This window comes from Aotus nancymaae, unplaced genomic scaffold (assembly GCF_030222135.1).
Source record: "Aotus nancymaae isolate 86718 unplaced genomic scaffold, 86718_ANA_hifiasm-v0.15.2.pri h1tg000003l, whole genome shotgun sequence".
Lineage (NCBI taxonomy): Eukaryota > Metazoa > Chordata > Mammalia > Primates > Aotidae > Aotus > Aotus nancymaae.
This window is the reverse complement of record NW_026988414.1, coordinates 73,056,412-73,070,057: the sequence shown is the minus strand read 5'-3', so window position 1 is coordinate 73,070,057 and position 13,646 is coordinate 73,056,412. Positions and strand designations below refer to the sequence as shown.

General features: G+C 45.9%; 1 pseudogene; it reads left to right on the top strand.

Annotated features, from left to right (window-relative positions):
• Positions 1 to 89: 89 nt before the first annotated feature.
• LOC105733479 (SERTA domain-containing protein 3-like) overlaps positions 90 to 13,646 on the top strand; it is a 41,389-nt pseudogene continuing 27,832 nt past the window's right edge.

Genomic DNA, 13,646 nt, shown 5'->3' with positions numbered 1-13,646 from the left:
TCTCTAATAAAAATACAAAAATTAGCCAGGCGTGGTGGTGAAGGCCTGTAATCCCAGCTACTCCAGAGGCTGAGGCAGGAGAGCTTGAACCAGGGATGTGGAGGTTGCAGTGAGCTGAGATCGCGCCATTGCACTCCAGCCTGGGCGACGAGAGTGAAACTCCATCTCAAAAAAAGAAATAGCCGCCGTGGTGAGCGAGGCCCCAGCCCATCACTGGTGGGTCCCGGCACTGGCTGGTCACGATGCTGCGGGCGTTCCTGAAGGTGGTCGTGGCGAACCTGGCAGCTGAGGGCATCATGGTGGGAGGCTTGAAGCGGAAACACTCTGATTTGGAAGAGGAGGAGGAGGAGGAGGGGAGGTGGGAGTGGAGTCCAGCAGGCCTTCGGAGCTACCAGCAAGCCCTGCTCCGCATCTCCCTAGACAAAGTCCAGCGCAGCCTGGGCCCCTGAGCACCCAGCCTCCGCAGGCATGTCCTCATCCACAACACCCTCCAGCAGCTGCAGGCCACACTTCCCCTGGCTCCTGCTCCTGCCCTGCCCCCCGAGCCCCTCTTCCTGGGCGAGGAGGATTTCTCCCTGTCAGCCACCACTGGCTCTATCCTCAGGGAGCTGGAGACCTCCATGGATGAGACTGAGCCCCCTCAGAATCCAGTGGCTCCCTTGAGCCTCCAGGATGAAGTGCCACCCCAGCCTGATCCCTTCTTAGAAGCTCTGAGCTCCCAGAACTTGGGAGACTCTGGCCTGGACAACTTCTTTCTGGACATTGACACATCTGTGGTGGAAAAGGAGCCTGCACAGGCCCCACCAGAGCCTCTTCACAATCTCTTCTGTTCCCCAGGTTCCTGGGAGTGGAGTGAACTGGATCACATCATGGAAATCATCCTCGGATCCTAAAACTGTGATGCAGGGGATCCTTCCTGTGTCATCTTCAGGGGTGCTGGATCCTTGAATGCAACTCTGGGTATGTTTTTGTGGGGGCTCTAAGCATTGACTATGGCCTCCTTTCCTCCCATTTCAGGGTTCCACAAACTGTCTTGCATGTGTGTGTGTGTCTGGTTACCCCGGCCTTCTGTGAAGGTGGGTCTTCTTGAATTAATTTATCTGTTCCAAATGCCTTAATGAGACTCTGTTCCTGGGAGTCTGATTTTCCAGTTACACATTTCTTCCGCCTTTCCTGCTCGTTCCCACTCCCCTGTGACCACTGGGGCCTCAGGGAAGATAAAGAAATCTGGGCCTGTAGAAGGATGGTGGGGATGTGCCGCCAGGACGCTGTAGAAACCCAGGCTCGGCCTCTTGCACCTTGAGGGGTGGGAGGGGCTGGTCTCCTCCCTCCAGGCTGAACCCCACTTCCTTGGCAGGACCCCAGTCTCAGTAGCCTCCTGATTTCAGAGCCTGGCCAGACCACGTGCAATAGGGTGGAAACCAAACTGCTCCATGCCACGTTATTTAAAAAGAAAGGCAGAATTTGTGGTGGCTTTTTTTTTTTATTGTTTGTAATTTTTTTTAATAAAAGTATTTTGGAAGGAGAAAAAAAAAGAAAAAGAAAGAAAAGAAAATTGTCCTGCTGAACAAATTGGCATGACTAAATTAATAATTATCAATTATTAATGAACTGTGGGTGGGTTGCAGTGGTTCATGCCTGTAATCCCAGCACTTTGGGAGACAGAGGCGGGCGGATCACGAGGTCCGGAGTTTGAGACCAGCCTTTCCAACATGGTGAAATCCTGTCTCTACTAAAAATACAAAAATTGTCTGGGTGCGGTGGCGGGCACCTGTAGTCCTAGCTACTCAGGAGGCTAAGGCAGGAGAATTGCTTGAACCCTGGAGGCAGAGGTTGCAGTGAGTTGAGATAGCACCGTGGCACTCCAGCTTGGGTAACAGGGCAAGACTCTATTTCAGGGGGAAAAAAATGAACTGTGAACTGTGACTGGAAATTTTATTATATTTTTCTAGTCAACTTGCTCTCCACGATCTCTTTTTTTTTAAATTTTACTCTGCACTGTTAATTCCTTCAGCGCTCTCCACGATCTCTACAAATCTGATCCTATACCCATACCACTTCCCCCTGATTTCCTTATAAGTAACAGAAAATATAGAATGTCCTGAAATCAAGAAACCTACTTACTTGTGTTCCCATCCTGTCCTTCCCGCCTATGTATTCAATGAAAAATATTCATTGAACTCCCACTATATGCCAGATCAGGCACTCACGTAGGTGCTTACTGAGCAGTAGACAAAATAAATTCCCAGCTCTCAAGGATCTTTACTAGTTCGGGAGAGAAAAGTATATAATGTCAGAGATATATGCTATGAAGAAACAAAGCAGGGTAGGGGTTAGACAGCCGTGTCAGGTAGCTGCTATTTTAGATGTTAGCTACGAATTTATGATAAGGAGCCTGTAAGCAGAAACTGGAATTGACTTAATGGGTGTGAGCGTAGATATCTAGGGGAAGAGTGTTCCAGGCCAGGGAGATAGCAAATTCAAATGCCCTCAGGCAGGAGCCTGCTTGAGGTGCTGTAGGAACAGCAAGGAGACCACTGTGTTGATTCGGAGTAAGTGACCGGAAGAGTGGTAGGAGACCAGCTAAAAAGGTAGCTGGGGCCTTATCATGCAGGGCCTTATAAATTATGGCAACAGTTTTGCCAGTCACCACTGAAAGCTCTGGAAAGTTTTGAACAGAAGTGTGACTTGATCAGATTTCTATCTCTAAACAGATCATTCTAGCTGTTGTGTGGAGAATAGGAGAGTAGAGGGGTAAAAGTAGAAGCACTCATCTTGGCAGAAGATGACGGTGGCCTGAATAACAGCACTGGAGGTGGTGATAAGTGATTAGATTCCAGGTATATTTTGAAAGCGAGCAAGCCAGCACAGTAGCTCATGCCTATAATCCCAACACTATGGGAGGCTGAGGTGGGTGGATCACGTGAGCCCAAGAGTTTGAGAACAACCTGGCAACATGGTGAAACTCCATCTCTACCAGTAAATACAAAAATTAGCCAGATGTGATGGTGTGTGCCTGTAGTCCCGGCTAGTCAGAGGGCTGAGATGGGAGGATGGCTTGAGCCCAGGAGGTGGAGGCTGTAGTGAGCCATGATCACATCACTGCACTCCAGCCTGGGCAACAGAGACAGACCCTGTCTCAAAACAAATAAGTAAATAAATAGATAAAGTGAAACCACCAAGATTTGCTGATGGATTGGTTGTATAGACTAGAGAAGAGGGTGAAGGATGATGCCTAGGTTTTTGGCCCAAGTAACTGTTAGAATAGTGGTATCATTTACTGACCTAAGGGATACTAGCAGAAGCCAACACCGATGGAATATTAGCAATAAAAAGGAATAAAGTAGGGCCTGGCATGGTGGCTTACACCTGTAATCCCAGCACTTTGGGAGGCCGAAGTGGGCAGATCACCTGAGGTCGGGAGTTTGAGACCAGCCTGACCAACATGAACAAACCCAGTCTCTACTAAAATACAAAATTAGGCAAGCGTGGTGGTACATGCATGTAATCCCAGTTACTGGGGAGGCTGAGGCAGGAGAACCACTTGAACCCTGGAGGTAGAGATTGCAGTGAGCCGAGATTTTGCCATTGCACTGCAGCCTGGGTAAATATAAGTCAGTGATTGCCAGGAGCTAAGGGGATGGAGGGAATGATAGCAAAAAGGAGGATTTGGGGGTGATGGAATTCTTTTGAATCCTGATTGTGGTAGTAGTTACATGAATCTGTACATGTGTTAAAATCTACAGGACTGTATATAACAAAAATAAAGTCAATTACTGGATGATGACAAAGTCAGTAATGGATGATGACAGACACATAGTCATCACCCCATCTGACATCTGACCAACTGCCAGATGTGTATGTGTGGCCCCTTAGACCAGCTAGCCTGCCAGCCACCACCAGACACATGAACTGGAGCATTCTAGACCAATTTGAAGTGAAGTCAAGGTGAAGTTTTTTTCTTAAAAGCCAAACTCCAGGCTGGGCACAGTGGCTCACGACTGTAATCCGAGCACTTTACGAGGCTGAGGCGGGTGGATCACTTGAGGTCAGGAGTTTTGAGACCAGCCTGGCCAGCATGATGAAACCTCATCTTTACTAAAAAAATACAAAAATTAGCCAGGTGTGGTGGCAGGTGCCTGTAATTCCAGCTACTTGGGGAGGCTGAGGCAAGAGATTGCTTGAACCTGGGAGGCAGAGGGTGCAGTGAGCTGAGATAGTGCCACTGCCCTGGGCAGCGAAAACTCCATCTCAAAAGAAAACAAAAAAGTCAAACTCCATGGCTGTTCAAGTTTCCCTTCCCCATTCTTAGGGATTTCACTTTAACCTCTTGCAATATTGGATCCTTCCATTAGTATTCAAGCAAACTCTAGTTTCACTCATCTTTTGCTTTCAGAAGAAGAATAAAAAGCCTTTCCCTCAATCCCGCATTCTGTTGACTAAAGACTTATCTTACTAATTCTCCTTCCTGGCAAAACTTCTAGAGTTACTGTCTTCACTACAGCCCAAGTGATTGAATCTTTCTCCTTAAAATGCTCTATGGCTTCGTATTGCTCTTGGGAACAAGGGCTAAATTCCTTTATGTGGCCTGCAGCGCCCTCAGAAGATCTAGCTTCTTGCCTACCTCTTTGCTTTTATCTCTGTCTCAAGGCACAGGAAAAGGGCCTAGGAAAGTGCCCCTACTAGTTGACCTCAGTAGCTGAAACAGAAAAAAAGCATGCCCCTCCTATCACAGAAATATGATACAAGTGACAGAAAGTGTAGCATGCCCTGAAACCTAGATGATTAAATCCTGAGATACATGCCCATTTATGTTATAAGGAATATCATTTAACCTCTGGCTTCTAAGGGGTACTGGGTTGAACAGAATAGCCACAGTGTCCTTCAGCTTCTCCCTTCCAGAGGTGGAATCTGTTTCTCCATTTGCTGACTCTAGGCTTGGCCATGTGACTTGCTTTGTGGAGGACAATGGCAAATGTCAAGCAAGAAGTGTGTTGAGAAGTGATTGCAATAGGGCCTTGCTTTCTCTTGCTGCTGGGACCTCTTCCACTACCACGTGGATAACTCCTGCTAACCTAATGGATGATGACAGACACATAGTCATCACCCCATCTGACATCTGACCAACTGCCAGCTGTGTATGTGTGGCCCCTTAGACCAGGTAGCCTGCCAGCCACCACCAGACACATTAACTAGAGCGTTCTAGACCATCCAGGCCCAGCTGAGCTGGCCCAGACCGGAAGACTTCCCCAGCAAACCCACAGACTGATGAAAAAGAATAAATGCTTATTGTTTTAGAGTGAAACCAGTAAGTTTTGAGGTGGTTTCTTCTGCTATAAAAACTGACACACAGGCTGGGCGTGGTGGCTCATGCCTGTAATCCCAGCACTTTCGGAGGCCGAGGTGAGTGGATCACGAAGTTGGAAGATTGAGATCATCCTGGCTAACACGATGAAACCCTGTCTCTACTAGAAATACAAAAAATTAGCCAGGTGTGGTGGTGCGCGCCTGTAGTCCCAGCTACACGGGAGGAAAAAAAAGACTGATACACAAAGCATTTTCTTTGCGTCTCTCAGGATGGATTTGTTTGTTGTACTTCTTAGAGTGCCTGAAGCCACCATGCATCATTTTCACAGAGCTGGTCTGTGTTACCTTAAGTTACCTCATCAGATTTCTCACAAGTTTTGCTGATTTATAGCAAAAAATATTTAAGGCATCACGTCTCTTGTTATTTCAACTTGTTCAGTGAAGGTAATTTCATTTGCAAAGTTTTCATTCATTTTATTACTCTTTTTTTTTTTTTTCAATTGAGACGGGGATCTTGCATACTACCCAGGCTGGTCTCGAACTCCTGGGCTCAGGCAAACCTCCTTTGTCAGCCTCAGGGTCTCACTATGTCACTCAGGCTGGTCCAGAACTCTTGGGCTCAAGCGATCCTCCTGCGTCAGCCTCCCAAAGTGCTGGGATTACAAGCATAAATCAACATGCCAGGACTTGTTACCCTTTTTTTTTTTTTTGAGACAGCGTCTCTCTATATCATCCAGGCTAGAGTATAGTGACATGATCTCGTGATTGCAGCTCACTGTGGCCTCTGCCTCGCAGGCTCAGGGGATCCTCCCACCTCAGCCTCCCGAGCAGCTGGGACCACAGGTGTGTACCATCATGCCCAGCTAATTTTTGTATTTTTTGTAGAGATACGGTTTCACCATGTTGCCCAGGCTGGTCTTGAACTCCTGGACTCTGATCCTTCTGCCTTGGCCTCCAAAAGTGCTAGGATTACAAGTGTGAGTCATTGTGCCTGGCCTTTGTTACTCTTTTTTTTAAAAAAAAAAACAAAGGTTAGGCCGGGCACGGTGGCTCACGGCTGTAATTCCAGCACTTTGGGAGGCGGAGGCTGGTGGATCACCTGAGGTCAGGAGTTCGAGACCAGCCTGGCCAACATTGTGAAACCCTGTCTCTACTACAAATAAAAAAATTAGCCAGGTGTGGTGGCGGGCACCTGTAATCCCAGCTACTGGGGAGGCTGAGCTGGGAGAATCGCTTGAAACAGAGGTGGAGGTTGCAGTGAGCCGAGATTGTGCCACTGCACCCCAGCCTGGGCAACAGGAGCGAGACTTCATCTCAAAAAAAAAAAAAAAAAAAAAAGAAAAAAGAAAAAAGAAAAAAAAAAAAGGTTAACACTAGGCTCAGTGCCTCTCACCTATAATTTTATCACTTTGAGAGGCCTAAGCAGGAAGGTCACTTGAGGCCAAGCATTCAAGTTCAGCCTGGGCAACAGAGCGAGACCCTGTCGCTTAGGCTGGAGTGCAGTGAAGTGATTTTGGCTCACTGCAACCTCTGCCTTCCAAATTCCATCGATTCTCTCTTCTCAGCCTCCTGAATAGCTGGGATTACAGGCACATGCCACCACGCCCGACTACTTTTTATATTTTTAGTAGAGATGGGGTTTTACCATGTTGGTCAGGCTGGTCTTGAACTCCTGACCTCATGATCCACCCACCTCGGCTTACCAGAGTACTGGGATTGTAGGCATAAGCCACTGCACCTGGCAAAGAAGTTTTAAAAAAATTTGCCAGGCATGGTGGTGCGTGCCTGCAGTCCTAGCTACTCCAATGGGAAGCTGAGGCAGGATCACTTGAGCAGTGAGCTATGATCATGCCACTACACTCCAGCCTGAGCAATAGAATAAGAGCTTGTCTCAAAAAAACAAAAAAGGTTGTGTTATATAAGCATTGGATATCATTTTTTAAATGTATGTTTTGTTATACATTTAGTCTTTTTTTCTTGAGACAGAGTCTTATTCTGTTGCCCAAGCTGGAGTACAGTGGTATGATCTTGGTTCACTGCAACCTCTGCCTCCCGGATTCTAGTGATTCTTCTGCCTCAGCCTCTCAAGTAGCTGGGACTACAGGCACGAACCACCACCTCTAGCTAATGTTTTTGTATTTTAGTAGAGATGGGGTTTCACCATATTGGCCAGGCTGGTCTCAAACTCCTGACCTCATGATTGGCCTGCTTTGGCCTCCCAAAGTGCTGGGATTACAGGCATGAGCCACATGCCTAGCCAAACTTTTTTGTATTTTTAGTAGAGATGAGACTTCACCATGTTCACCAGGGTGGTCTTGAACTCCTGACCTCAGGTGATACACCTGCCATGGCCTCTCAAAATGCTGGGATTACAAGTGTGAGCCACTCACTGAGCCTGGCCTAAACTTAGTCTTAAATGTATAGTGCATAAAAGCTAAGAAACAACAGGTAGGCCAGGCGAGGTGGCTCATGCCTGTAATCCTAGCACTTTGGGAGGCCGAGGTGAGTGGATTGCCTGAGCTCAGGAGTTTGAGACCAGCCTGGGCAACATGGCGAAACTCCGTCTCTACTAAAATACAAAAAATTAGCCGGGCTTGGCAGTGTGCGCCTGTAGTCCCATCTACTCTGGAGGCTGAGGCAGTAGAATTGCTTGAACCTGGGAGGCAGAGGTTGTGGTGAGCTGAGATTGTGCCATTACGCTACAGCCTGGGGGACAGAGCGAGACTCCATCTCAAAAAAAAAAAAAAAAAAGAAACAACAGGTAAATGGCCATATTATGGGACAATAATGTCACAACTAATGAGGTCATAACTAATGAAGGGAAAATCCCTTTAGTTTGTGTTTATGATAGCCAGTGTAATTGTTGATATAATTTTGTCTGTCTTAATGAGATTTGATGTTTTAGCATGAGTGGGTGTCAATTTTGGGACTCTGTGCACATATACACATATTAAAATTAAATTTAAATTAAATTAATTGAATTGAAGTTAAATAGTGATTACATTGAAATTAAATAATGATTACATTTTCAACTTGATTTGCCCCACAGAGGTTTTTTAGGATTAACTACCCCAGGAAGGCAGGAAAGGATTGTCCTGCAGTTACTGTACCTTTTACTGTCATGGAAAGTTAAAATGAAACCAGATGATTAAGGTTTCCACCTGTCCCAAGATGAAGGCATAGCCTGAGGAGCCTCTATTAGCATGTGTAAAGCCTCTGCTGAGTAACTGGTATTAACTTGTGTAAAGAAAGAATGTGAGGAGGGGGCCCTGAAAGGAGGTATATCAAGTCAACACATTCCTGAGGGATCTCTCTAGCTGTGGCGGTGGATGCGCCGGTAAGGTATCTGCAGCCTGAGTGGGCTTTCAGTGTGTTTTCCCGTCGGGAGGGGATATGACCGTCAGGCTGACTGCTGGGTGTCCTCTTTTACGGAACTGTTTGTATTTTAACTCAGACAATTGGTATTTGGTGTCTGGTGACCTGGGTTATGTGATATGTCAGCCTCCACTAACCACTAAACCCTGGGGAAATGCCAGTACCTAGTTAATGAGGCTCATAGGTAAACTTTTAAAACTTTTTCAAAGTAACGAGCCCTCCTGGCAGTGGGCAGACCAGTATTCCCCTGAAGACAGCAGCTCTCTTGCCACATTCTCTTTCCACATGCTCTCACTGCAAAGGTCTTTTCCAAGCCCAGGACTCCAATTTGCCAATGTGCTGATGAACTGATTTGACTATATTGTTCTTCCTCTCACCTGGGAATAGAAGAGGTTAGACCTCTAAGACAAGCAAAAGGGCCAATCCCAGAGTGACTCATCTTTGAAAATATTGGATTGTTTCGCTCTCCCTAATACTTAATTAAAAGTCGTCTTTGCAAAGCATCATCCTATTTCTGTAGTGGTCCCAGCACTCAGCATTCCCAGAGACTGCCAGAGCAAAAGGGAGCAGGAGGCAGTTCAAGCCATCTGTCCTAGAATAGGACATCTGGTCACAGGCCTGTGCCTCTGGTCAGGGCTCTTTGGGAGCCATCTGGCCCTCCAACCCACAGAGCTGTGCTAAGCCAGACCCTGTAAAGCGCTGGTGAGACTGAGAGGGTACGCAAGCCAGTTAGCCTGGCAGTGAGCTTGACTGTCTGGGAGAGTTGCAGGGCCAACCGATTTTCATAAATGTGTCCACAGACACCTCCACAGGCCCAGAGGCTTTATTATTGGCCTGGCGCGGTGGCTCACACCTGTAATCCCAGCACTTTGGGAGGCCGAGGCGGGTGGATCATCTGAGGCGAGGGGTTCAAGACCAGCTTGACCAACATGGTGAAACCCATCTCTACTAAAAATACAAAATTAACCAGACATGGTGGTGCATGCCTGTAATCCCAGCTACTCGAGAGGCTGAAGTAGGAGAATCGCTTGAACCTGGCAGGCGGAGGTTGTGGTGAGCCAAGATCCTGCCATTGCACTCCAGCCTGGGCAATAAGAGCAAAACTCCAACTCAAAAAAAAAAATTGTTTTTATTTCCAAGCACCAACTCTCAATACTGGGTTATCAAAGACAGTAATAAGGATTTTCTTTTTTCTTTACATTCACCAGCTCAACAAGTAATAAGGATTTTCTATTGCCAGGGTTAGCTGAGACCCTTGTTCTCTGGACGTGAAAACACACGTGTGCACACACACACACACACCACACACAAACGTACACATACACACACACACACCAGTCTGTCAATTTCAGGAGAAGCAGGAAAAAAGTCTAGAGAAATTATAGTTTTGGATGATACTAGGCACTTATTTCAGACACATGAACTCAGAGGATGCAAGGTATTCTGAAGAAACTTTAATGGAAAAGGAATTTCTCAAATATAGCCTGGGGAACATTTATTTTGTTCGGTTTGAGATGTTTGGGCTCCTAGTTCATCATGTCTTGTTGCCTGACACAGTACATACCACACAACTATGTTCCTCTTGCAAGCTTAATACTGTTTTATCCCTGATTCTTAGCTAAAGGAGGCTTCAACCTGGACAATATCATGAGACCCCATCTATGCAATAAATAGAAAAAATTAGCCTGGTGTGGTGGCATTCACCTGTAGTCCCAGCTAGTTGGGAGGCTGAGGCAGGAGGATTGCTTGAGCCTGGGAAATCAAGGCTGCAGTGAGCCATGATTGCACCACAGCACTCACCCTGGGTGACAGGATGAGACCCTGTCTCTAAATAAATAAATAAAGTAAAATAAAGGAAGCTGATTATACCATAATGGGAGTCTTCACAATTTTATTAAGGTGAAATCTATGAAACGCCAGAAAGGCTGAAAAACTTGTCTACTTCAGGCCTTTGCTTACTGCTTTATGGCAAGAGCACATGTTGAATATTTAGATTAATTCAAACCAATCTCAACGCAGATTTTTAACTCTGATGCAATTTCAGGGAACAATAGTTAACATCATTTAGGAATCGAATTTAGAAACCTCACCTTTAAAAATGGAGCCAGATTTTCAATCTCTCTAATTAAAGTGAAAGTTTGATTTCATAATGCTTGTAACTGTACTGAGATTGTGTTGGAAGAGAAGAGATTGATTCTAAAGCTAACTGATCTAATGTCCTCCTGACCAATTCCCTTTCATATCTCTCTCCCCACAAAAAGGGACAAAATGCTTAGCTTAACACTGTGGTCATCGAGCAGCCAATCATTTCCTAATATGACAGTTTAGTCCTTCAGTTTCACTTCTGGAATCCAAGTACTAGGAGAATAGTATTTACATTTGTGTATGCTTTTTACAACTCTTTCCTTTCTCAGTCCCAAGAGAGAAGCCTCTGTGTTGCTTCCTTTAACGTTAATTATGACGTCCGTAATGACTCTATTTCCTGAACCTACAGTATGGGATCAGCTCCAACACATCACCCTAATAGTTTGATTACAAAGTTCAAATGAATAATCACAAAATTTGAGGCCGGGCACGGTGGCTCATACATGTAATCCCAGTACTTTGGGAGGCCAAGGTGGGCAGATCATTTGAGATCAGGAGTTCCAGACTAGCCTGACCAACATGGTGAAACCCCATCTCTACTACAAATACAAAAATTAGGCCAGGCTTGGTGGCTCACACCTGAAATCCTAGCACTTTGGGAGGCCGAGGCGGGTGGATCACCTGAGGTCAGGAGTTTGAGACCAGCCTGACCAACGTGGAAAAGCCCTGTCTCTACTAAAAATACAGAATTAGCTGTCCGTGGTGGTGCATGCCTGTAATCCCAGCTACCTGGGAGGCTGAGGCAGGAGTATTGCTTGAACCCAGGAGGCAGAGGTTTCGGTGGGCTGGGATCATGCCATTGTACTCCAGCCTGGGCAATGAGAGTGAAACTCTGTCTCAAAAAATAAAACATAAGTAAATAAAATAAAAATACAAAAATTATCTGGGTGTTGTGATGGACACCTGTAATCCCAGCCTCTGGGGAGGCTGAGGCAGGAGAATCGTTTGAGCCCAGGAGGCAGAGGTTGCGGTGAGCCGATATTGTGCCATTGCACTCCAGCCTGGGTGACAGAGTGAGACTCTGTCTCAAAAATAAAAAAAAAATTAAAAAAATGAAATCACAAAATGTGAAGAATCCCTCTTTATTGAAAATGAATGACTACCAAAAAAAATGATTACAGATATTAAAAATAATAAAGTCAATATACTTCTACTGACCAGGAAGATGTCAGCAGTACAATTTAAAGAGAAATTACTGGGCTGGGGGCAGTGGTTCACGCCTGTAATCCCAGCATTTTGGGAGGCTGAGGTGGGTGGATCATGAGGTCAGGAGTTTGAGACCAGCCTGGCCAGCATGGTGAAACCCCGTCTCTACTAAATTAAACACAAAAATTAGCCGGGCGTGGTGGTGTGTGCTTGTAATCTCAGCAGCTGAGGCAGGAGGCTGAGGCAGGAGAATAGCTTGAACCCATGAGGTAGAGAGAAATCAGCAGGCTGGGAGTAGCGGTTCACGCCTGTAATACTAACACTTTGGGAGGCTGAGGCAGAAGGATCACCTGAGCCCAGGAATTGGGGACCAGCCGAGGCAACATAGCGTGACCCCATCTCTACAAAAAATAAAAAAAGTTTTAATTAGCCGGACATGGTGGCTGTAGTCTCAGCTACTCAGAAGCCTGAGGTAAAAGGGTTGCTTGAACCCAGGAGGTCGAGGCTGCAGTGAGCCATGATCATGCCACTGCGCTCCAGCCTGAGTAACACAGTGAGACCATGTCGAGAGAGAGAGAGAGAAACTAGCAAGTTATAGAGAAGCATGTAAAATAAAATTATTTGAAAAAAACTGAACAATGATTTAATCTTTTGGAAACCAATTTCCCATCTTTTTTTTTTTTTTTTTTGAGATGGAGTGTCGCTCTATCGCCGGGGCTGGAGTGCAGTGGTGTGATCTCAGCTCACTGCAACCTTCGTCTCCTAGGTTCAAGCAATTCTCCTGCCTCAGCCTCCCTAGTAGCTGGGACTACAGGTGCCCACCACCATGCACGGCTGATTTTTGTATTTTTGGTAGAGACAGGGTTTCGCCATGTTGACCAGGCTGGTCTTGAACTCCTGACCTCAGGTGATCTGCCCACTTCGGCCTCCCAAAGTGCTGGGATTACAGGAGTAAGCCACTGCACCTGGCCCCAATTTCCCATCTTAATGATAAAGACAGTTATGATACATTGATACATGTCCTATCTTTAGACTCCAGTTTAATTTTGGCTTTTTTTTTTTTTTTTGAGACAGAGTCTTGCTTTCATGCCCAGACTGGAGTGCAGTGGCACAATCTCAGCTCGCTGCAACCTCTGCCTCCCAGGTTCAAGCAATCCTGCCTCAGCCTCCCGAGTAGCTGGGATTACAGGTGCGTGCCACCATGCCTGGCTGATTTTTAACAGTTTTAGTAGAGACAGGGTTTTGCCATGGGCTGGTCTTCAACGTCTGACCTCAGGTGATCTGCCCACCTCGGCCTCCCAAAGTGCTGGGATTACAGGTGTGAGCCACCACATCCGGCCTTAATTTGGGCTTTCTTTGGTAATTTTTTAAAGTTACATAGAAAAATTCTATAGTACTTGTTAACTGAATATCATGTACTAAGCACTTCACTATCATTTAATATTCACAATAGTCACCATTTAACAGGTGAGAAAATGAATGCTTACATTTCAATAACTTTCGTAAGGTTTAATTACATGTTATAGGTAGTATAGCTGAGATTTGAACCCAGGGCTGTCTCATTGTAATCATGCTGTTAGGCCACCATGTAAATCCTCCTACTTGTGTAAGTATTGGACTTGTAATCCCTTGAGTTTATTTTTCAATATGTATTTTACAGTAGTAGACCACAG